Raw genomic sequence first — 24,443 nt, 5'->3', positions numbered from 1 at the left:
ATTTAATGGAGAAGCAAGCAAGATGGTCATGATAGCATCTCATTTAATGGAGACAGAAACAAGTACTCAAACATCTAACATGTCCAAAAAGTGAAGAAATCTCCGGTTCCAAATCAATCCCAATTTCTCCCCCCTCAGATGGAACAAAGAATAAGTGTCTACTTCCCAAGGGTCTTTAGCACAAAAAGAGATTTCTCATCCAATCCATCAGCTCCAAAAATTCTCATACTCTACAACAATAATAAATCCTGTCAAGAATTATTTCTTGTGTTAGAAAACTAAAGGAAAAAAGAATGAATAGGGAGAGGGGGGAAAGGGTAAAAGGAATATGAGACTGATATAAAGAAGCCTACATAAGACAACAGCTCTTAGTTTGGATTGAGAAATCAAGCTAAGATTGAGAACTGAAGACCACTTAATTGCATCCAGAATTCTTGAAGAAAGGCTTTTGCCCCCTCAGGTTCACTATTGTTGCTTATTTTTCCTACCTTTCAGTGATCACCATCTCTCAGCATTCCTCCTCTCCTTCCAGACTCACTTTACTGCCTTTGGCCATTTATAACTTCTACAAGTATAGAATCTCCCTTCTCAAGAAAATTGCCTTTCCTTCAGCTTCTGCTGAGCAAGATAGAAGACACCCACAGATAGAAAGGAGAGTCACACCCAACAAACCTGATTTTTATTTTGTAATTGACAAAGGGAGGGGAATACCCTTTCAAACAATCTTAATGGAATTGCTAAGTAACTCTCACAAGTCTCTCAAAGTCCCAAATGGTAGAAGGGGCTTTGGATTTACACACAGAAGATCTGCAGTTAGGAATTCTGTGAGTTTTGGGTAAAATATCTTTTAGTTTTCCTATTTGTAAAAATTAAGAGGCAAGACTATACAAGTTCTAAGATCCCTTATGAGACAGCACAGTATAGTCACCTCCATGACTTCTGACACAAAGTGGCAAAGTATTGAACCTGGAATCAGGATGACTTGAATTCAAATCCAGCTTGATTTATTAACTTATTTACAGGTGAGGAAACTGAGGCTCAGTTTCCTCACCTGTAAAATAAGATAATAATTACTTACCTCCTAAGCTTATTGTAAAAATCAAATGAGATACTTGCAAAGCATTTTGAAAACTTCAAAGTATTACATAACTGCTAATTATTATCATTTGAATTCCTAGGTATATACATTTCTAATTGTGACAAGAATAATCTTGGGAAACAGAATGGGATATAGTTAGTAGTAGCAGCAGTAGTCATCATTTATATGGCTCATTTAATTCCCAGAAAAATCCTGTAAGGTAAATGTTACTATTAATGCCATTTTACAGATGGGAAACTAAGGCTGAAACAGCTTAATTTAAACTGACCAAAGGTCAGTTTACTGACCTTACTATTCACTGGACCATGTACCTGCTTCTAAGGCAGTGGGTAAAGTATCATAAAGAGCAGGTCCCAAAATCAGGAAAACCTGAGTTCATGTCAGGCCCCTGACACACATTATCTAAATAACTATCAAGTCATTTAACCTTACAGTGCTTTGAACAGCTCTAAAACAAAGATTCTTAAGCTTTTGGGGGAGTTATAAAACCTTTTGACCCTTTTGGCAGTCTGGTGAAGTCTGTGGAATCATTTCTTCTCAGAACTCATAATTGAACAGAAAGCTACATTTCAGGCAGAGTTTAGGCTAAAAAAAAACAACAAAAAAAACCAAAACAACAACAACAACAACAACTGGGCATATTCTTTGATCCAGCAATGTTTCTACTGGGCTTATCTCCCAAAGAGATCGTAAAAGAAGGAAAAGGATCCACATGTACAAAAATGTTTGTGGCAGCCCTTTTTGTAGTGGCAAGAAACTGGAAACTGAGTGACTTGTCCATCAGTTGGAGAATGGCTAAATAAATTATGGTATATGAATGTTATGGAATATTATTATTCTATAAGAAACAATCAGCAGGATGATTTCAGGAAGTCCCGGAGAGATTTACATGAACTGATGTTAAGTGTATCTGGCAACAACAAGATTATAGGATTATCAATTATAGATTATAGGATGATCAATTCTGATGGATGTGGCTCATTTCAACAATGAGATGATTCAGACTAGTTTCAGTGATCTTGTGATAAAGCCATCAACACTCAAAGAGGGATTGTGAGAACTGAGTGTGGATCACAACATAGCATTTTCACTCTTTTTGTTGTTTGTGTTTTGTTTCTTCATTTTTTTCTTTTTTGATCTGGTTTTTCTTGTGCATCAAGGTAATTGTATAAATATGTATGTTCATATTGGGTTTAACATATTTTAGCATGTTTAACATATATATTGGATTACTTGCCATCTAAAAGAGGGGGTAAGGGGAAGGGAAGGAATATTTGGAACACAAGGTTTTTACAAGGGTCAACACTGAAAAATTATCTAGATGTATGTTTTGAAAATAAGGTTTAATAAACATTTAAAAAAAAAAAAGAATGATGAACTCAGTGATTTCAGAAAAACATGGAAACACTTCCTGGAAATAATGAAAAGGGAAATGAGCAGAACCAAGAGAGCCCTATATACTGTCCAGCTTCTTAAATTGTAACTTCTTGCAAATTATGATTTATTATCCGTAAATGTTTGATTTGTATACCTATTTTATAATACCTATATACCCAGTATGACAAAAATTTCTTGGGCAAAAAGGAATCACAAATAGAAAAAGTTTAAGAAGCTCTGGTATACAGTGACAGCAATATTGTTTTAAGAATGACTTTGGGGGAAAAATGAGCAAATAAGTCATTTTGACTATTATAATCAAACACATTAACTACAAAAGACTTTTGAAGGAAGCTATGGCCTGCAGTCAGAGAGAAGATTTTATAGATAAATGTATAGAATATTTTACATATACATGCATATATATGTATATGCAAGTGTGTATATATTATATATAAACACCTATTTGAGTCAAATGGTGGCATATCTGAGTGGAGGACAAAAAAGGGAAAAAAGAAATTTACATGTTAACTTCCTTGTATATTTAAAAGGAATAGTAAGTTGTACACAGCAGATTTGCACTTTCATACGTGACCATCTTTTTATTATACAGTGTTATGGAAATGTTTGTTTCCTTCTGCGAACTAAAAATGAAATAAAATTTTTCAAAAGGTATTGCCAAAATACAATTAAAGATGTGAATAAACTATAGAAGAAATAGTCAAAATACACAATAGTCAGCATTTCTTCCCAAAGAATTCTGGCCACTTCCCAACAATCACTTCATTTAGGATCTACAAACTTGCCCGAGATGCCCCTGAGCTAAGAAAGGGCAATCAACTAGTATTTATTAAGCACTTACTGTGTGCTCTGGCACTTCCCAATAATCACTTCATTTATGATCTACAAACTTGCCCGAAATGCCCCCGAGCTAAAAATAGGACAGTCAATCATCTAGTATTTATTAAGCACTTACTATGTGCCAGGTGTTGTGCTGGGCGCTGAGGGTTACAAATAAACACAGGCTCTGAAGGAGAGGAGGAGGAGACCAGAACGGTCGGGGGGATGGGAAAGCGGGGGAGGGGAGAGGTGTGTGTGTGTGTGTGTGTGTGTGTGTGTGTGTGCGCGTGTGTGTGTGTGGGAGAGACACAACATACAAGCAAACGTGAGTTAACAGCATACGTACAAGAGATAACTGAGAAACTGGAGATAATGGCAGAGGGAAAGGCTTCTTGCAAAAGGGGGCACTTTTAGCTGAGACTCGGAAGCCAGAACGGGTAGCAGAGGTGGGAAAAGGTCCCAGGTCAACCCTTGGGGAAGTGTTTATCTGAATCAAGACAGTAAGGGGACAGCTGGTGAATAAGACAATCATGCGCAACACATACATACGTACACACACACGAGGAGGAGGAAGAGAAAGAGGACGGTCCTTCTATAGTCTCAATAGTGACTGCGACACTTGTCAACTGCAAAACTCAGGAGCGCAGTTTTTGCAAGCGCGACTTCTCAGAAAACCCGCAAGTTCCCGGCTTTACTGCGTGCTCCCCCCCTCCCTTCCCCATCCTTCCCCTCCACCTGCTCGACTTCTCGGCCAAACCCTTCGAGCGCAGTTTCTCGCGGTCCCCACTGGGGTCTTGCCATCCAGAGTCGAAACTAATGTGGCAGCAGATCTACGATTTGAGGATACTGGAAAGAAACTGGAAGTGGGCAGAGAAGGCATGGCCGGGAAGGGGGGGGGGGGGAGGAGGGGGAAGGAGGGAAGAGAGCGGAGCGCAAGGACTAAGGAAAGCGCTCGTGAGATGCCTAAAGGTGGACTCTTGGGATGGAGGGTTTATTCGGGTATCGGGTCTTCCTGCTTCCCAGGCAAATCGCATTGGACGAGTCATCGTAATTTGGAACTCTGTTTTCTCTTCTGTGAAATGACAGGGGTTGGACCTCTAAGGTTCTCAGCTAGAACTCAAACGTAGAAAACTTTGGCGACTAAGTCAATAGCCTGGGGGGTGGGGGGAGTGGGCTCAGGAGCCTAACTAGGACACTTCCGGGGTAAGAGAGAAGAAAAAAGAAAAAGCAGCAGTGGGCATGGGCCGGGCAACTCCGGGAGGGCAGCGGGATTCGGATGAGGAATGACTGAGAGGACTAACCTTCAAGTTGTTTAAGGAACGCCCACCCCCCTTCCACCTTTCCAGCCCAAAGCACGCAGGTCTTACCTCCATAGGGTCGCGGCTCGCTAGCAGGTTCTGGGCTGCGGTGAGGTGGCGGACGGGAGCCGGGGCCGGAGCAATTAAAAGGGACTGCCGGGGTCCGACCCAGACAACGCATTTGCACTGCTCTGCGCTGAGCGCAGCCAGAGGAAGCCCGCCCTCCGCCTTCCAGGGTCAACAGGGTTTCCCCGAGCGCCAAGAGAAACAACCTTCTTTGGTGCTCAAAAGAAAAGTGAAAGAGGAAAGTGTCCGAGAGCCGCAGCTGGCTTCTAGAGCCTGACCTCGGCGAGCTGGCCCCAGGCCGGGGGGAGAGCCCGCTGGGGCGCTGGGAGCGGGGAGCGGAATGGGAGCGGCCTCCTTAGAGTGCATGTGTCCCAGGTGTGGCTAGCCTCGCCAGGCTTCTGGTCAAGCCCGGAGTCCCGCGTTCGGGCAAATGGATTCGGGGCAAGCGATCCCCAAGTTGTCCGCAACTCAGACTCCACTTGTTGGGATCATTGCGTTGGGGGAGGGGAGAAATGGGCGGAGCCACCTGTCTGACAGGTGTCCATATCCTGGTGGCAACAACGCCTGAGATAGAGAATTTGGCTAATTAGGAACAAGTTGTGCACCAGTCCCGGAGTGAGGCGGGGTTGTGAGAAGGCAGCTGTCGCGGCGCAGAATGGCTAGAAAGGATCAGAGGAGCACGTAAGACACCGCAGGGATCGAGTGTCCCGGGATGCCTCAGCCTCCAGGCACCTGGGTAGTGTGGTTTTAGCCGGGGAAACGGGGACTCGAATACACCTGAACACTTCAGGCTATGTTGTCTGGAGGTTTGCACGAAGCCATGAATCCATGAATCACTGAAACTTTCTGAGCATCAGTTTTCCACTCTAGAAAATGGGACCATTCTATATTCTGCACAGTATTTTGCAAGCACGGTACCTGGCACATAATAGGCGTTTAATAAATGTTTATTGAATGAATGTAATTAACCTGATCAATGTGCCAGGTGAATATGGAGACAACCAGGTGGCACAGTAAACTGAGTGTTGGATCCAGATAAAGAAAGACCTGAATTCAAATCCTCCCTCAAACAGCAACCAGTCGAGTGACGTTGGGCAAATCACTCAGATCAGGTTTTAAAGTAGTGATAACGATAGCATCTACATCACGGGGATGACACGAGGCTTAAATGAAGTAATAACTATAAAGTTCTTTGAAAACTTTAAAGAGCTTTATAAGTGCTAATTGTCATTATGGTGACAAGAGATCTATTCACATTAGATTTCACACTCAAAAATAAGCTCGAGTGTGTTCCGGGAGCCACCTGCGAGTGGCTGCTGAGGATCTAATTCTGACCAGCAGAATAGATCCCTTCATGTGAGAGAGAGGATGATAACGTTACAAGGCAGACTGAGAATCTCTGACTTCCCTTCTCTTTCCTTTATGCGTCCGATTTATTTCATTCCCTATTCAGAAGCAACATCTGCGTCACTGAATGTTGCTTTGCAATTCCTTCAGGGGTGTTATGATTCACAGCTGTGGGGACCCGGGAGAATCAACTTGCCCATTCACACTTAGGTATGGTCCTTAACACGAGCGCAGTCTGCTTCTCGTTTTTCCTCTGTATTAAGGAGGCTGAGGACTGCACCTTCCACACAGAGGTGCTTAATGAGGCCCTTAATAAAAACTTGAAATGAATGGAATAGAATTGCCTTAGAATCAGAGAACGATGGAAGAAGGAGGAAGAGAAAGGAGGAGAAGGAGAAAGAGGAGGAGAAGGGGAGGAGAAAGAGGAACAAGAACAAGAAGAAGAAAAAAGGAGGAAGAAAAAGAAGGAAGTAAGAAGAAAATAAAAAAGAAGAGGAAGAGGGAGAAGAAGAGGAAGAGGAGAAAAGGAAGAGAAAAGGAGAAAAAGGAAGAGAAAGAAGGAAAAGAAGAAGAAAAGGAAGAAGATGGAAGAAGAGGAGGAAGAGAGAAAAAAGGAAGAGGACAAGGAGGAAGAGAAGAAGAAGAGGAGGAGGAAGAGAAGAAAAAAGGAAGAGAAAGAGGAGGAAGAGAAGAAGAAGAGGAGGAGGAAGAGAAAAAAGAGGAAGAGGAAGAAGAGGATGAGGAGGAAGAAGATGAAGAGAAGAAGAGGAGGAAGAAGAAGAGGAAGAAGAGGAAAAAGAGGAAGAAAAGGAAGAAGAGGAAGAGGAAAAAGAAGAAGAAGAAGGAAGAAGAAGAAGAAGAAGAAAAAATAAGTAGAGGAAGAAGTCAGGTATGCCAATTTCAGACCTCAGTACATCCTTTCCTTTTCCATTCCCAAATACTTAGTTCCAATTCAGTTTCCTAATTCATTAAAAAACTGCTTCCTGCATATAGGTAAAGTTGTAATTAGGGACTCCAGAAGAGTAAAGGTTTGTAGCCCAAATTGTCACAATAACTCAGTACTAGGAGAAAAAACGTTCCCTGAATACAACTTCGATTTTTATTGAATGCAGAACGTTTGGTCAGCTATCAAAAATTACAAACAGTGATGAGCAACTAAATAATTACTTTAGGATAAAAAACTATCATATGAATGTTTTCCTCAAAGCTTATCAGCAACATGAACTCAAGATTACTGTCAGAAAATGACTAAAAACATGTCCATAAGCTACTGTTATCTTGATTCTGACATTGATAACTTTTATGACCTTAAGGCAAATCACTTAATCTCTTCTGATTCCCTCAGTATCCGGTTCTTTAAAATTAGAAGACTGGACTAGGAGATTCCTATGAAAATACACCTACTCTCTAAACCAGTAATCTCCAACATTAGAAAATGAATCGCCTATCTTGGCATTTAGAATTAAAAACAACTTTAGTTTGACAATTCAGTTTTTAAAATGTCTATTATTTTAAAGATAATCTAAAGTAGGATTTGTCAACTGAAAATTAAGTGTGCCAAAGTCCCACACTTGCCATACATCACAAGTAGAATTTAGTTAGTTGGCTGACTCACTCTCTAAAGCTCTTCATTGGTTTCCAGGTCATTATCTTTTTGAAGTTGTGTGAAGATTAAACTGTTAAGTTAACCATTACAAGCAGCCTGGGGGAATGGAAAAAAAAAAAAAAAACACTGGAGATTCAAAAGACCTGAGTGGGCCTTTTATAAGATATATTAACCCGGAGGAGTTACATAACTTTAAGATTTCTCATCTGCAAATCAGAGTTGTTGTTGTGGTGGGGGTGGTGATAATTATTTTCCACCCAAGGAGCATTTATGAAGTGCCTACTAAAATTTGCAGATATTTGTGTTTAGAGAAAACTAGTACCTTTGTTGTGAGGGCTGCCTAGCCCTTTCAGGTCTGCTTTCCATCTTTGGTGTTCTACCCAACACATTTGTGACTTCAGGAAGCTGTAGCATGCTCAGTGGTCACACCCCCAGTAAACCACTTCAGTAGATGGGTTAAATTGGTTGAGGGTAACCGAGGAGTGTTAAACGTGTCAGTTAGGGGGCTATCTACTCCAAGCATGTGAAGACTTCCTCTGATGTAATGTGTGAATGAGAATAATTTGTTCCAATGGTCATAAAGGCTGCTAAGCAGGCTGTGCTATGGAGTGCTTAAAGCTTGGTTAGACATTGAAGACATCTGGGTCACCCACTGCATCATGAATCATCACTAGTCTTGTTGATTCTGTCTTGCCACTGGACAATGGTAACTGGAAAAGAAAGTGAAGCTGATGACTCCATGTAATTCAATCTTACTTAAATCCACAAATCAAAAGATATCACTCATTCAGTTTTACATTTCTTCCTATCTCAAAGTCCTGTGGTGGCAGGCAAGGGAAGAAGCAGCAGGTGTAAATACACTGAGACCTGTAGTCACAACCCTGCACACAGTAAGTCCAAGCCATAGAATCATCTTCTCACTGGAAGCAACAGTGGGATTTAACAGCCCCTTGGGTGTCTAAGCAGTTTTTTAAGGATTGCATTGCTCATCTCCTGATGTGAGGAAGAAACTAGAAAAGTTGCCCTAAAAATTGCTTACTCAGCCTGACCTGATTATGTGGTAGACAGGATCCCCTTCTGTGGGATCACATGTATACACACACACACACACACACACACACACACACACACACAATATACAAAAAACATCAGCAAAAATGATTCCACTCACTATCAATACATGGAATGCACACACATTTATAGACAACACAAAATCAGTAGACCTAAAAGATGAACAGCTTTTATTGCAAGAGAATTCGGTGGGTATCACATCCAAATGACAGTCCTGAGTGAAACAAGGCTGGCAACTGAAGGTCAGCTTACTGAAATCAGAGATAGATACACATTTTTTTCTGGAATGGCTGCCACATGAAGCTGGTATAAGTTTTACAATTAAAACTAATTGAGTCAGCAAGCTTGTATGCCTTTCGAAAGGAATGAATGACAGGCTTGTGACAATGCAATTGCCACTTGCAGGAAAATATCACACCACCATCATCTGTGACTGTGCTCCCATAATGATGAAGACTGATGAGATAAAAAAAATATATTTATAAAGACCTGGAGACCCTTATCATTAGTGTGCCCAAAGAGTACAAGTTTATAATTCTGGATGACTGATGCTAGAATAGATCCAGTTTGCCAGACATGGCAGGGAGCCCTTAAAATGTATGGATTTGGAAACAGCAATAGCAAAGGGCTCTTACTACTGAGGACTTATACATCTCATGACTAACATTGTCTTCCATTTACCAAAAGCTGCCACTTTGTAAATATATCCTTGCAGCAAACATTGCCATTTAATAGACTATGTGATTGTGAGGAGAAGACATATACTGGATGTGAGAGTAACGAAGGCACTGTGTGGTACAGAGTGCTGGACTGATCATAGACTTAGCATCTCCAAGCTAAATATTTTCATTCAACAAAAATAGTGTGGCTTCAGAAAGAGCCAAGGAATGGTTCATACATTCTTTTTTTCTCAACTCCAAGGGAAATGCCAGAAACAGAATAGAGGTCTGGATACAATGTTTGTAGATCCGACCAAAGCCTTTGATACTATCAGTCATGAGGTCTTATAGAAAATCATGTCAAAATTTGGTTGCCCAAAAAAGTTCAATTTCATGTTGGCATTCTTGCCTGACTTCTGAAGGATAACGGACAATGCTCTCACACTTTCCCAGTCACCAATGGAATGAACCAAGGTTGTGTTCTTGCTACCATGCCTTTTAGCATAATGTTTTCAGCCATGTTGTCAAATGCCTTCAATGAGGACCTATAAACATCAAAGTCAGCTGTTACACATATGGTAAATTCTTCAATTTGAAAAGGCTACAGGCCAAAATTAAAATGGAGAGAACATTAATGCATAATTTTTTGTTTGCAGATAATTGTGCACTCAATGAAACTTCTGAAGGTGAGATTTAATGAAGTATGGATCAATCCTCAGCTTCTTGTACTAATTTTGGCATAACAATTAACACCAAGAAAACACAAGTACTCCATTAGCCAGCACCACACCATCAATATGTGAAACCATCAATTACATACAGCAAATGGAAAAGTTTTAAATCCTGTGCATAAGTTCACTTACCTTGGCAGTATTCTTTCCAGGGATGTCCAATATTGATAATGTTGACGCACACATTGCCATAGCTAGCTCAGTGTTTGGGAGGCTCTAAAAAAAAAAATGAGGGAGATAAGAGGCATTAAACTGTCTATGAAACTGAAGGTCTACAAAGCTGTTATGCTGACTTCACTGCTGTATGTCTGTGAAACTTGGAAAGTATATCAGAGCCATTCTAAGAAACTGAATCGTTTCCATTTGAATTCTTAGGAAGATTCTGAAGATCACCTGACAGGATAAGATACCAAATACTAAGGTCCTTTCTCAAACTAAATTGTCAAGCATTCAAATTCTACAGCAGAAAGGACAACTCCATTGAACTGACTACATTGTTTGAATGCCAAATATGTGCTTGCCAAAAAGACTATTTTCTGGGCAAGTGCTCACAAGGTGGTCAGAAAAAGTGATAAAAGGACACTATCCATGTCCCTCTTAAGAACTATGAAACTGATTGAGCTACAGGGAAGACACTGGCACAAGACCACCAGCAAGACATGCCCTCATTAAAGAAAGTGCTGTGCTCTATGAACAAAGCACAACTGAAGTAGGTCAAAAGAAATACAAGATGCACAAATTTAGAGAATCTACCCCAAATGTTCACATGGACTATTTGTGCCTGATCTGTAGTAGAGGACTCCAAGCTCATATTGCTCTGATCAACCACAGTCAGACACATTGTAACTTGACTCTAACATAGTGATATCATTTTGTTGTTCTTGCAAAAACCCAGAAAAAAATTGTTTTCAGTCCCTCCCCACCTGGACAAAGACATATGACACAAATCATTTGAGCAGTGAGTACCAGCAAATGAAGGATCTGGAAAGCTTTCTCATTTAGGAGGCAATACTTGAGATGAACCTAAAGAAGCTAAGGACTCTAAGGGGATGAGGTGAGGAGTAAGTGCAGTTTAGATATAGCCTACAATCAGTGATATGCCAGGAAATGTTTAACAACCATTTCTCAAAAACTAAAATAAAATCACCAGCAAAACATACAAGTTGAATCTGTATTTACATATTCTGTATCACTTCCTTAAATCTAGACAAGCAACAAAACAATAAATCAAGCCCTGATTTGCCCTGAATGGAATTTATTATTTCCAAGGTATTTGCTCACAGTCAAAGTTTAACAATAACCTCTGGGAATTAGTAGGACCTAGTAATAGAATATCTCTGGTATAGCCTATGCAAATTCATTGTACCTCAAGTTCTTCACACAGTAAGTAGTCCAGGTCTAACCTCAACAGAATTTGTTCATTGGGCTACAGACTTGTCCAGGAAAAGGAATAAACATTCATTTAGCATTTAGTATGTACTAGACAGTATTATTAAGTACTTTACGAATAATATCTCATTTGATCCTTACAGCAACCCTCCAAGACAGCTATGTCTTGAAGATGAAGAAAGTGAGGCAGCAGTGATTATGGATCACTTGACATGGATCACACTACTATTAAGAGTCTCAGATAGAATTTGAACTCAGATCCTCCTGACTCCAGGCCCAAAGCCCTGTCCACTTGGTCACCTAGCTGACTAAGGTTACAGCCAGACACAAGAATTAAACCAATCTGTCCTAATTTAGAGGACAACTGGATTTGAAATGGAGTCTTACTTTCTCCAGATCTTGTTTTTATATTTACTTTGTCACTTAACTGCTTCCATAGTAAATGAGTTAAAAATATTTGATGGACTTAATAATATCAGGTGTGCTCTTTAATATTATAAATTAAGCATGGGACATTTCAATTTACTAAAATAAAAAGATTTTAAGCAAACTGATCACAATAGCAAAACCAAAGGTATTTTAAGAGAGATGTGAACCCATTACTGAAAGTAAAACTTAAGGTTAAACATTGAATATACTTGTAGGAATATTAATTTGGAAGGAAATTTTGATGAAATTCATTCTGGACATAGGTTAATCATAAATGATGGTGAAAATGAGTATACTTGCACATATCCAGATGAATAAGGATTTCTCCTTCTTTCTCTTCTTTCTTCTTCCTTCTCTTTATACCTTTATTGAGGGAGGAACAGTCCCACTGAAGGGGAAAAAAAATAATGGGAGTCAGTGACTGAAGCATTCAGGGCCAGAAAAAAGGGTCAGACCTGGGATTTAAAGACATGAAGCAGTATCAACAATAAGCAGTACTCAATATATGACAACCTCAAGAATTGAGGCCTGCAAGTATTGCTTTGCTATATTTAATTTTTAAAGTCCAGGACATATTTAAAAAAAAAAAAACCTTTAAATAGTTCTAAGAAAATTATCTTCACAAAAACAAGAACAAGCTTATAATAGTTTTTCCTATTGAGATGTTCCTTAAATTTATTTTAATTTATTTTAAGACAGAACTTGTTGGTACTCATCCTTCTTAAATTTATACATTTATTTCATTAAATATTTTCCAATTACAAATAAAATTTTTTCTACCACTTATCTTTTAAATTTTAAGTTTTAATTTCTCTCCCTCTTCTTTGCCCCTCCCTTACCCATTGAGAAGCCAATATTAATTATACATGTGAAGTCATGCAAAACATTTCCATATCAGTTATGTTACAAAAGATAACACGCATACATGCCCACAAAATAGTTTTAAATGTGCTTCAATTGGCATTCAAGGTATTCTTCCTTCTTATCTAGATTGTAATCCTAATTTTTTGCCATCTGCTCAGGAATGTCAAATATCAAAACCAGATTCATAGTTCATGGACATCAAACTATCTCCTCAATCAATTGTGTGTACTTCTCTCTACTTAGGTACAAATCCCTATTTCCTCATCTTTTCTCTGGTTTCTCATCCATTGGAATCAGATCCCTATACCTTATACCTACACCCTTTGCTTAAAATGTTTTTTTTTTTTCAGTCAATTGAAATATTTCATATACCCTATGATATTCTCCAAGAAAACTATTTTCACTTAAAGAGAGACCTTTGGTCCTCTAGCTACGATCCAGAATAATGATATCGAATTCAAAATAGAAAAGAGGGGCTATCAAACCCTGCAGACCACATATTACCTGTTTTAAACTGTAATGTTATAAATGTTTTATGATATTTTCACTTATTTTGTGAAATATTTTCCAATTGCATTATAAATTAATTGTGATAGCTCCAATATATTATAGGGTGTGTGCCAGAAGACTGAGTTTTTGAAACTTCTCCTCTACCAAATTTCCTTCCTGTCCTGTAAGGGTCACCTTTGACTGGCTACCCATTCTCATAGAGGGAGAGCTGTCTGGCTTCTTTCCTATAAAAAGCAGATCTTTAGTTCTCCAGATCACCTCCCTTTGACTCCTGTCCTTTTGTGAGTGGCTACTTGGATCTCTGTCTTTATACTAATCTGCTGCTCAGTCTTCCTGTTTCCCCTTGGTACCCCTCAACTATCTCACTTGATCTGATTCAGGAATCAGTACTCAAAAGATAATTAATTCTTTTTATCTTTCTCCTGTACTTCCATTTCTTTTCATTGTGTAATCTTCTTTATAAAAAACAACCATTAAACAAACTGTGTCTATACAATATGGCAATGCTAAAACAGATTTTTGAAACTACCTACCTACCCATTCAGAGATTGTAGATAAAGAAATGGTGCTGGTTTAAAACTGAAGCAAATTTTCAATTATTTATGTTTAGGAAAGACTTATTTCTTTGCTTTGGAAGACACTTTTAACTTTAAAAAAAATCCATTCTTATATGGGTATTTCTAATAATCAAGAAATTCAAGATACATTAAAATAAGAAAAGATATTGCAAAAGCATAAATATACCAATTTACTCACTTCAGTACCCTTGCTTCTTCACAAATGGCTATATAATAATATAATAGCCAACTCTAATAATATAATAGAGTAGTAGATTTATTCTCAAGAAGAACTGGGTTCCAATCCTATTTCTTACACTTGTTAGTAGTGTAGCCATAGGCAAATCAATTTTTTTTCCTGTTCTTCTGTTTCCTCTTTTATAAAATAGATGACTCACAAGGTACTTTTGAGGTTTAAATTAGATAATGTATATAAAGTACTTTACAAACTTCAAAATGCTTAATATCAGATATGTATTTGGTTATTTATTTGAAGGATACAACAATATCTTCTTGTCCCAAAGTATCTAGAGTCTTCTTAAAGTCCTAATAAATATAGAATACTGTGCTAGGCAATGAGAGAATACAACTACTAAATTCAAAATGATCCTTACTTTTATGAAACTTACAATTAAGTAGAAGGAGATAGTATATACTGTGATGACCATTACTTTAAAATCAGCCGGAGTCAGGAATTCAGGTTAGAGAAAAATTGTTGATCTTTATTCTTAGTGAAGGTGAAGAAGGATCGAAGGTGAAGGGGAATCGGAGGTGAAAGGAGGGGGGGGGGGGGTCACGATAGCAATGTGAACAGCTGTGACAAGAAGCCAGCCAGTAGTCTCTCTTTCTGCTTCCCTCTTCGCCCTCTCTGCCCCCTCCGCCCCCCTGCCTCCATCCACCAAAATCATCATTTCCTATACAACACATCAGGACTTGCACAAAGAGTGGGCGGGGGGCATTCTTTCTCCAAGCATATATATTAATAGAGTATGGTCCAATTACTATTTAGCCTCACGTGCTTGGGACCTCAGTGCATCAACTCATGCCTCAGCCCATTACAATATACCACAGTCACCATAATATGAAATGATAGTAAATAAGTTGCAAAATTAAGTTATAAGCTAAGTTCTGTAAAAGACCTGAGAAATACATTGGAGTTAAAGTTCTTAAATGATAGGTAGAATTTCCATTTACCTGGATAATAATAAATATAAAAATTATATCCATTGACAATGGATATAATAAAGATATGAGTCAAATAGAGCAGAACTGTAAATGACTACCAAAGCAAAGCATAAAGAAGGGTGCAATATGAGATATGACTGGAATGTTGAAATGGTACCAGATTTTGGAAGGATTAGAATACCACACTAAAGAATTTGAATTTGGCTTGGTATTTGGAAGCTGTAGAAGGATTTTGAACTGGAAAGTAACATGATCCTATCAATGGTATGAGCAGTGCTTTGAAGTTGATTAGATATTGAAGGTGTAAGACCCATTGAGAGGCGAGGTATAGATAGATGATTATAGGAACATGGGGTAGGGTGGGAGCCATGGAACTAGAAAGGAGGGACAGATGTGAGAAATATTTTGGAGGTTCAGTGTACAAATCTGACAACTGAGTAGATCTGGAACATGCTCTTGGAGAACAAGAACTGTTTTTTTTCTTTTCTTTCCTTTTCTCCCTTTCTTCCTTTCTCCCTCCCTCCCTTTCTTTCTTTTTGTACTTTTTGTTTTTCTCCTTTTTTCCTTCCTTCCTTCCTTCTTTCTTTCCTTCCTTCCTTCTCTCCTTCCTTCCTTTCTTTTATTCCTTCCTTCCTTGCTTGCTTGTTTGCTTGCTTCTCTCCTTCTTCATCCTTTTACTTTGTATTTCCAAACATGTGTTAAATGGATTTCAATTGAGGTGAGGGAAAAGTCAAAGATAGTAAAAAGTCATATTCTTGATGAAAATAATTAAGTCAAACAGGGATTTTTTGAAAGATGTAAGGATAACTACATTAATTTTAAAGCCATATTGAGCTTTAAGTGAGGATTTTTGATGTTTTAGACTCAGTAGTTAAAAATAAGGACTAAATCTCTAGAAAAAGGACAGAACTATAGATACAGATGTAGGAGTCTTCTGTTTAAAGGCAAAGGCAGTGAATGGCCTTGCCAAGAGACTCATTTCCTCTCCACTAAGGAAGTGACATTTCTAGTAAAAATGAGGCATCTGAAAAACAGTTGGGGCTCTTAGTACTCTCTTGTTTGGGGATTTGGGGTGGCTACTATACTGTTTGAGAAAGAGCAGGCCACATATTAAAGTGAGTGAACTGATTGGCAACTTCCACCTCTAAGATTTGTTGCTGCTCTGTGGCAGCAGCAAATAAACAAACAAATACATGAATGAATGAATAGATAACTAGATAAAGGAATGGATAGAGAGACAGACAGAATGACACACAGAGAGAGTAAGTAAATAGACAGAAAGAATGTAAGAGCTCATTAATGAAAGATGGTTTTAACAAACTATAGTACACAAATATAATGGAAAATTATTGCAACAAAAGCAATAACAAGTATGAGGTATTCAGAGAAACATGAGAAGAGCTATATGGAAAGGAACCAAGAAAATAGTATATTCAATTACTACAATAATGTAAAAGAAATCTAAAATAGAGTCAATATGATGACACAGTACTGTGTAGATATAATCACTACTCTTGACCCAAGAAAAGAGATAAGGACTTCCAACTCTGGTCTTTTTTTTTTTTTTTTTTTTTTGGAGAATGGAAAAGGAGTAAGTTTTCATATAGAACCAAACACTAACTTAAGAATCTTTTTTTTTAAACAAAAATTTTTTGACCATCACAGCAACCTTGGAAGGTAGGTGCTACTATTATATTCTTTTTTACAGATAAGGAAACTGAGACAAATGGAGATTAAAGTGACTTAAGCGGCTAGTAAGTATCTGATTCTGGATTTGAAATCAGGCCTTTCTAACTCTAGCTCCAGTAATCCATCTACTACCCTGTCAGCTACTTCTGGCAATGAGATTTTCAAACCAAGAGTATACCTGTCAGATAAAAGTTATCTTGAATTTCTTTTATAAGAATTCCAAGCTCTTCACAGGGTTTATTTGGGCCTTTTGAGAAGCTTCTTTACTGCATTGGAGGAAACAATGTATTATATATGTATACATTTTCACCCAAAGGATGTAAACTCTTGGGGACAAGGAATGTTTCTTTTTTTTTTTTTCTTTGTATGTCCAGAGCCTAGTACAGTAGTAAGCACTTAAATGAGTGCTGGTTGATTTGTTGATTGATAATTCTTACATTTATTATTATTATTTTTAATTTAACACTTGTTTAACTTTTTTTTTAAAGAACCCAGATCTAGTGGGTAGAAGTGAATATCCCCAAATGACTTTGATTTGAAGATAAAAGGCATCCATCAATAAAATATTAATTGAAAAGGCAGAAAAGGAGGAAAAACTGCAGGAAAAGGACAAGTACCTTTGAGTTCTTTCTTTTAGCAAAAGTGTTACTGCATCTTACCATCTTTCTTTGGGATCTTTAGGTCTGAGTATTGTCTTGTAGTTACATATGAATTACCTAGGTTAAAAAGAGGAATGTTTGTGGCAGACAGCTTCATTTTACCCTATCCCCTTCTCCCCCATTATCAATATCTCCTCATAGAAATGATTTTCTTTCCCAATTTTCATATTCTTTATGAATAACAAAGTCTTAAGGAAATTTGGACACATGTAACATAAGTTTTGTCAGAGCAAAAGGACATATACAATGGTAGTACTTCAAAGACCAAATCCAAATATGGTACCACAGTAGAGCAAATGGGAGCAGCCAGGGAAGAAATGAGATCTATAGGTTGGCAGCAAGAAGGCAAAAAGTAGTTACCTGTATGACTGATTCTAAGTCAAGGGGATGGGAGGCCACAGGAAACAAAAATAGTAAACTAAATTATTTGTAAAATTTGTAAAAAAAAAAAATAGTAAATAAAAAATATTGAAAATGACTACATCTATCTCAGATTGGTGAAAAGAAGATGGACTAAACTAACTTTAAATACTCTGGTGGCCTCTAGCCCTAGAACAGAAAGAAACTTATTTGAGCTTATAAATGAAACTTTTCCTCCCAACTCCCACTGGGCCAAGAGAATCCCAAACATAGTTGATGTTATTGAAGAGAGAAAGTGAGAGTACCAAAAAAATAATTAATTAAAAATTAAAAAAATAAAATTTCAAGATTTGAAATTTAAACAGATAAGCCCACTTGCTAAAGATCTTCTGAAGGGTCTAAAGTTAGCTACTTTAGCAATGCTCAAGATTTTAAAGAACATGTAAATTAACTCTTGGCCCAAAGGCTCCTCTAACAATTCTCTTTGTCTTGAGGGTGATACTGCTTTTTCCAAGGATATGCCAGGAGAGCACAAGCTCCAGCAAGTCTTGTCAGGTCAGAAAAGTACTGAGTATGAGCTTAGAGAACCAGTCATTGGGAGTGGCAGCATAGGGAGAGAAAAAGGTTGGATTGGGGGGGAACAGGGCCAGGTTTGGCTCCTGAAATTTGGCCTACAGGTAATAAATATTTTTAATCATTCATTGAGATTGAAGTAATTAACATTTTTATTAGTTGGGGAAGTACTCATCCTGATGAAATAATAGTTCCTAGGAAGTCTAAAATTTTCCTATCAATAAACACCAAGAGTAGGCAAAATCAACATATATATCACCAACAAAGTCTCCTTTCCAATATACAGGACTGGTCTCAGCCAACTAAATTATCAAATAGATAAATTTATCCTCATTGATCTTGTGAACTTGTGGCAATTATTCCCTTCCATCTGGTGTCACTCTTGAAAAAGAGTGTTCTTGTTCTGTTGGACTTCTCTAGAGCTGGATAGCTAGTATTCCTTGAGCTGTGTGTGTGTGTGTGTGTGTGTGTGTGTGTGTGAGAGAGAGAGAGAGAAAGAGAGAGAGAGAGAGAGAGAGAGAGAGAGAGAGAGAGAGAGAGAGAGAGAGAGAGAGAGAGAGAGAATTATGTTTTAGATAAGAAAGACAGAGAGACAAAGACAGACCAGAGAGACACAGAGAGAAAGTAGAGGAAGGTAGGGAGAGAGTATTTATTAAACACTTGCCACGTGACACAGATCATGCTGATTTCTTAGGTAATAAAATTGAGAAAGTAAGTCAGGACCTACTCTCAAGAAGGTTTACATTCTACTCCAGAAAAAAGAAATAAAGGGGAGCTAGAAAACAAGAAGGGGAAGAGAAAATGTATTCATACAGGGAGGGAGAAGGGCAACTCAGATGGTCTGGAGTTAGAGCAAAAGGTAGCAACCCTAAAAAAGTGAATACTGTGGCTGTGATTTCTCAAGATACTGTGTAACTGAATGTTGATCATAACATAGTATCTTCACCTGTTTTGTTGTTGTTTGCTTGCTTGGTTTTTCTTTTTTCTTTCTGTCTTTCTTTCTTGCTTGTTTGCTTGCTGAGGCAATTGGGGTTAAATGACTTGTCCAAAGTCACACAGCCAGGAAGTGTTTTAAGTGTCTAAGTATGATTTGAACTCAGATCCTCCTGAATTCAGTTTTGGTGCTCTATCCACATTGCCACCTAACTGTCCCATTGCTTGTTTTTTTTTTCTTTCTTTCTCATTTTCTCCCCTTTTTGATCTGATTGTGTGTGTGTGTGTGTGTGTGTGTGTGTGTGTGTGTGTGTGTGTAACATGATAAATGTGGAAATGGAGTTAGAAAAATTGCACGTGTTTTACTTATATTGGATTACTTACTGTCTAAGGGAGGGGAGGAAGAGAGAAAAAATTGAAACACAAGATTTTATGAAAACTATCTTTGCATGTATTTTGAAAAATAAAAAGCTATTAGTATTGAAAAAAAAAAAAGACTATGGTCCTAGCCAGAGACTGATTAGTCAACAAGGACCCCTCAGAATAGGATCATCCTTGAGAGGACAAGTCAAAGGATATAAAGGAAAAGTAGCCCTGAGATTGAGTAGCAAGTAAAGTGAAACACCAAGGCTAGGGCTCCTAAGATACCATTATCCTAGCCAGGAACTCATCCATCAGCCAGGACCCCTCAGGATCTTCTTCAATGTGTAATATAAAATATCTAGAATTGTCAAAAAAAATTACATTAAAATACAATTGTTAAAAAATTTAAAAACAAATTCAGAGATCACAGCTTTAGAACCCTTATCCTGGCTTCCTCTACTATCCTCCAAACTTACTTTGGCTTTGTTCTCAAGGCCCTCATTTCTACCAATGTTTAAATGGTAACATAAATCAATCCCTACTATTATTCTATTAGATAATCACAGTATTATCTTTCCTATGTAACATAATGTTCTAGTTCAAATTACAGGTTCCAGAAGGCCTTGAAGAATGATGTTAATAATGGAAATTTCAGGCACAGTGAATTTCCAGTCAATAGAAAAATATTTCAAGGTTATAAAGGCAGGCTTTGAAAATTTTTCAAATGATTTCTAGGACTTTCCTTGCTCTGCATTTTCCCCTTCTTTATAGAAAATAAAGGGATTATTTTATGAAGTAATAGTACCTTCTTGTAACATTTCATAATATTATCACTATGGATTTTAACACCAGAAAAGCTTTTTTGGGCAGGGGGGGTGAACTATAAGCAACAATCATAGCAATCATAACTTTTAGTATTTCCCCTGTGAACCTGATTAAACTAAATTGATTCCCAGATTCACCACAAGGTCTAAAGGTTTTCACTCTAGTGTCAGGTAGTTGTAATATTTGATTAGGTACACAATATTTATACTTAATTTAGGCTTTTTGTGTCTTTTTGGAAGACCAGCTTAAATAGACAATCCTTATCTATGCTTACATTCTCCTCATAATACATAAAAATTAACTATTAACAGTAACTTTCTTCTTAGTGACATACTTAACAAAGTAGTACAGTAGATAAAGATCTGGACCTGGGTTCAAATCCAGCTTCAGACCTCACTAGCTATGTCACTTTGGGTAAATCCTTTATCCGCTCTTTGCAACAATACTGATGGAAATAGGTGATTTTATTATCCCTGTTTTATAGTTGAATGGGAATAGTAATGTCACCTATTCTCATCAGACTTGTTGCAAGGATCAACTGAGATCGCATTTGTAAAGTGCCTGGTATTCAGTAGTTCCAAAATAAATAATTATTACTTTCCTCCTTTCATTTATTAAGTTCTAAGACAATTCTCTAAGACAATGAATTCAATATAAATAGCATTACTATTTGCTAGATTCCCTTGTGTCTTATTTCCTTTCCAAACCACCCCCCCTCAATCTCTTGAAAAGGAATTAAACAAGTTAAGTCAACAAGCATTTATTATTCACCTACTATGTGCCAGACACCAATTGGAATTGGAATATAATAAGTTAAGTGGAAATATGAAGGTTACTAATTTACCTTTGGGTTAGGGCAAACCATTAGGCCTCCCAACTTAATTCTTTTCATTTTCTCCAAAGGAATAGTAATACCCATTGCGTAAGGTTAACATGACTTGTCACCACCCTATGTGGTAAATATTTAACAACCAGTTCTTAATTGGAGAAAGGAATATATATATATATATATATATATACACATACACAAACACACACACATATATATATTGTGACACACTTTTAAATTGAATCTTCACTATGTTTTCTCCATTAATTTTGTACATTTAGAAAATCAACAAAACAAGAAATAAAACCTTGATGTATAGCATTTGCCATAAGGTAATAAATGCTCACTGAAAATTTAACAATAGGCTTTCAGAGCTTTTTGTGAATATCATCTTATTCCAATAATTTTTTTTTCTCCTCTTGCTCATCATAATCACAACCACAGAAACTGAAACTGAGAAAGTATTTCAGTCATCATCTAGTCCAATATTTACCTGAAAAAGGGTCCATCTACCTCCAGTAGAGCCAAGGAGCAAAAATTGGCATTTCCTTAGCAACCTCCACACAAAAGGAACCAGTCTCTTCCAAAATGTTCCATTCTACTTTTGGACAACACATTGTTTTCCTGATAACGAGCCAAAATTTGTCATTCTGAAATACAACTCTTGGCTTGGTCCTGTGGAGCCGAAGAGAACAAATCTAATATCTTTTCCACGTGACAGAATTTCAAGTCTTTAAAGACAGGACTTGTTCCCCGACCTCCAAATCTTCCCTTATGAAGGCAAAATCTTTGACATTCAAGTAGATGAACTAGCTTAGTGAATTGGTTTACTTATTACATTTACTTATTAACTACTTTTATCATTATTAATTACTTTGTAAACCCAAAGGAGAAAGTCCTCCCTTCACTCAGATCATCCTAATATCACCAAATCATCAGAGAAAATTATCTTTAATAAAGTAAGAGTTGTTGGGAAATTTGAGTCTCTACTTTCTAAAAAAGACAAAGTGTGGCTCCCACCTTCAAAAAAAAGCATACAAATGTACACCTCTCTCTCTCTCTCTCTCTCTCTCTCTCTCTCTCTCTCTCTCTCTCTCTCCTTTCTCTCTCTCTCTCCTCTCTCTCTCTCTCTCTCTCTCTCTCCTCTCTCTCTCTCTCTCTCTCTTCTCTCTCTCTTTCTCTCTTTCTCTCTCTCTCTCTCTCTTTTCTCTCTCAGATGATACTGAAAACTGAGCCACTTTCTCCAGAAGGAAGAGAGGAAACAGTCATTTACAATTATAATGACTGATAAACCCTTGACAACAATGGCAATCAAATCCAAATCTGGTTTATGTGATCTATCTTATTTGATCTACTTAGGACTGAAATAGTTTAAGTTATTTGATGTATGCACATTATTAATGAATTTCTTTATAAAAAATTCCAGCTTCCTTTGTCTACTTCACTATTAAACCTCAACTTCCCTGGGCCATTCTAAATGAGTCCATTTGTTTCTAGAGAAACTAAGGTCTCAAATATCAAGATAGATCTTTTAAGATTAAGAAATGGTATGAGAAGGATCAGAAGCCATAGAGATGGTAGCCATAATAATCCTTAACCTTCTTCACTTAAGGCTATTCAAGAATTTGTAACAATTAATACTTAAGTCTCCCAATATCCCTATAATGGGCTCTTCAAAGATCACTCAGTGGATCTCAATTCCTATTTTTTTGAAAAACATATTTGTATCTTCATTTGCCAAAGTCAGAATGGGGTCCAGGTGATGAGGGTAAAATTCTTCTTGATCTGAGTGAGCCCTTTAAAATTATGTAAAATCACCAAGGAATCCTTTGATCTACAAACCCAAATGGTCTTGCATGCTTTCAGAGCAAGATAAGCTTTCTTGGAAGCCAGGACCCCGGCAAGATTTCACATCCACTGGAGACTTCCCTTAGACTATGCATAAAATGGGACTTCAGAAAATTTCTCTTTGCAGATCACTTCTCTCTTGAAAATGATATGCCCTCCAAGAGAATCCCTCTTGGTGTTTCTTTAACAATAAAGCTTTTTTATCATAGCATTTGGGTGTAGTGAAATTCCTTTGCCAGAACCTGTGCCTTCGAGAACCGAATCTCACCCATTCCTGGCAAACCTCTTCTTCCGTACCCTCTTCCTTCATCACAGGGATAATAGTAAGATAGAAGTAGATGTCTCCTTCTGTCATTTTATCATAAATAAATGTCCTGCTGTTGGCTTGTATGCTATTAATAAACTATATGCTTAGATTAGAACTGAGTATGTTTGGCTTGCTTTTCTACAAGATCCAACACCAGAAAAAAGTAAAGTATCAGACTTCTAATTCAGTCCACTCTTTGTTAAACAAAATTCAGGAGCTGGAGAAAGGATACTTGCTAAATACCAGATTCATATTAAAAAAAAAAAAGAGAGAGAGAGAGAGAGAGAGAGAGATGATTTTAATGTTTGTGTTTATTCTAAAATAAGATTATTGTCATTCAACCCTTTCCATGACTCAACAGGTGCTTCTTTTTTTGACTGAATCATTAAGCATGTTAAGCTACCATAAAATATAAAATCTGTAATTGATAGGTGCATTAGAGTTGCAGGACATTTGAGTAAGCAATATCTTAATGAATAATATATGTAGGGCTCAAGCATCCCTTTGTGAGATGTGCCATACAATGAGGAACTTGCATATATACACTCCTGAACATGTGCATGACCCCTTATGTATGTAAGGGGGGGGGGGAATGGATATTCAGAAATGGAACCCAAAAGCCAGAATGAAAACATTTGCCCAAGTTTTCGCATTTCAAAAGCAAATATACACCTTCCTAAGTAAATTCCTCAGATTTCCTGAGAATGAAGCTGGTGCTTCAGCAAATCCATCACTTTAATTCTCATTTGTTTCTAGAGAAACTGAGTCCTCAAATATCAAGGTAGTTCTTTTAAGATTAAGAAATGGTATGAGGAGGATCAGAAGCCAATAGAGATGGTAGCCATTATAATCCTTAACTTTCTTCACTTGAAGCTATTCAAGAATTTGCAGCAATTAATACTTAAGCCTCCCAATATCCCTATAATGGGCTCTTCAAAGTTCACTCAAGCAATCAATTTAGTGTAATAAAACAGCTGTCCACATGGAGTAACAGAACAAAAGAGAAAAGGTAGAAATGCATGCTACATC

The 24,443-nt window shown here is 37.6% G+C and overlaps 1 protein-coding gene and 1 long non-coding RNA gene across 3 annotated transcripts in view; both read right to left on the bottom strand.

The window, feature by feature from the left end:
* The window catches only part of IL15 (interleukin 15), a 155,241-nt gene extending 148,515 nt beyond the window's left edge, over positions 1-6,726 (bottom strand). The window contains exon 1 of the mRNA XM_051965733.1: positions 4,684-6,726. The gene's annotated coding sequence lies outside the window, so the exon portion shown is untranslated. The remainder of the gene's footprint in view (positions 1-4,683) is intronic.
* A 2,125-nt stretch (positions 6,727-8,851) lies between these two features.
* Positions 8,852-22,008, bottom strand: LOC127540841 (uncharacterized). 2 transcript variants are annotated; one of them, XR_007948297.1, is made up of 4 exons: positions 21,753-22,008; positions 12,209-12,300; positions 10,227-10,310; positions 8,852-9,908 (listed from the first exon to the last, which is right to left on the bottom strand). It is a non-coding gene; the product is annotated as an uncharacterized LOC127540841 (long non-coding RNA). The 2 variants fall into 2 exon arrangements; XR_007948298.1 differs by lacking the exon at positions 21,753-22,008 and adding an exon at positions 19,256-19,539.
* Positions 22,009-24,443: the final 2,435 nt, after the last annotated feature.

Source organism: Antechinus flavipes, chromosome 6 (genome assembly GCF_016432865.1).
Source record: "Antechinus flavipes isolate AdamAnt ecotype Samford, QLD, Australia chromosome 6, AdamAnt_v2, whole genome shotgun sequence".
NCBI classification, from domain to species: domain Eukaryota; kingdom Metazoa; phylum Chordata; class Mammalia; order Dasyuromorphia; family Dasyuridae; genus Antechinus; species Antechinus flavipes.
Note: the sequence above shows the minus strand (reverse complement) of the source record. Positions and strands in the feature narration are given on the sequence as shown.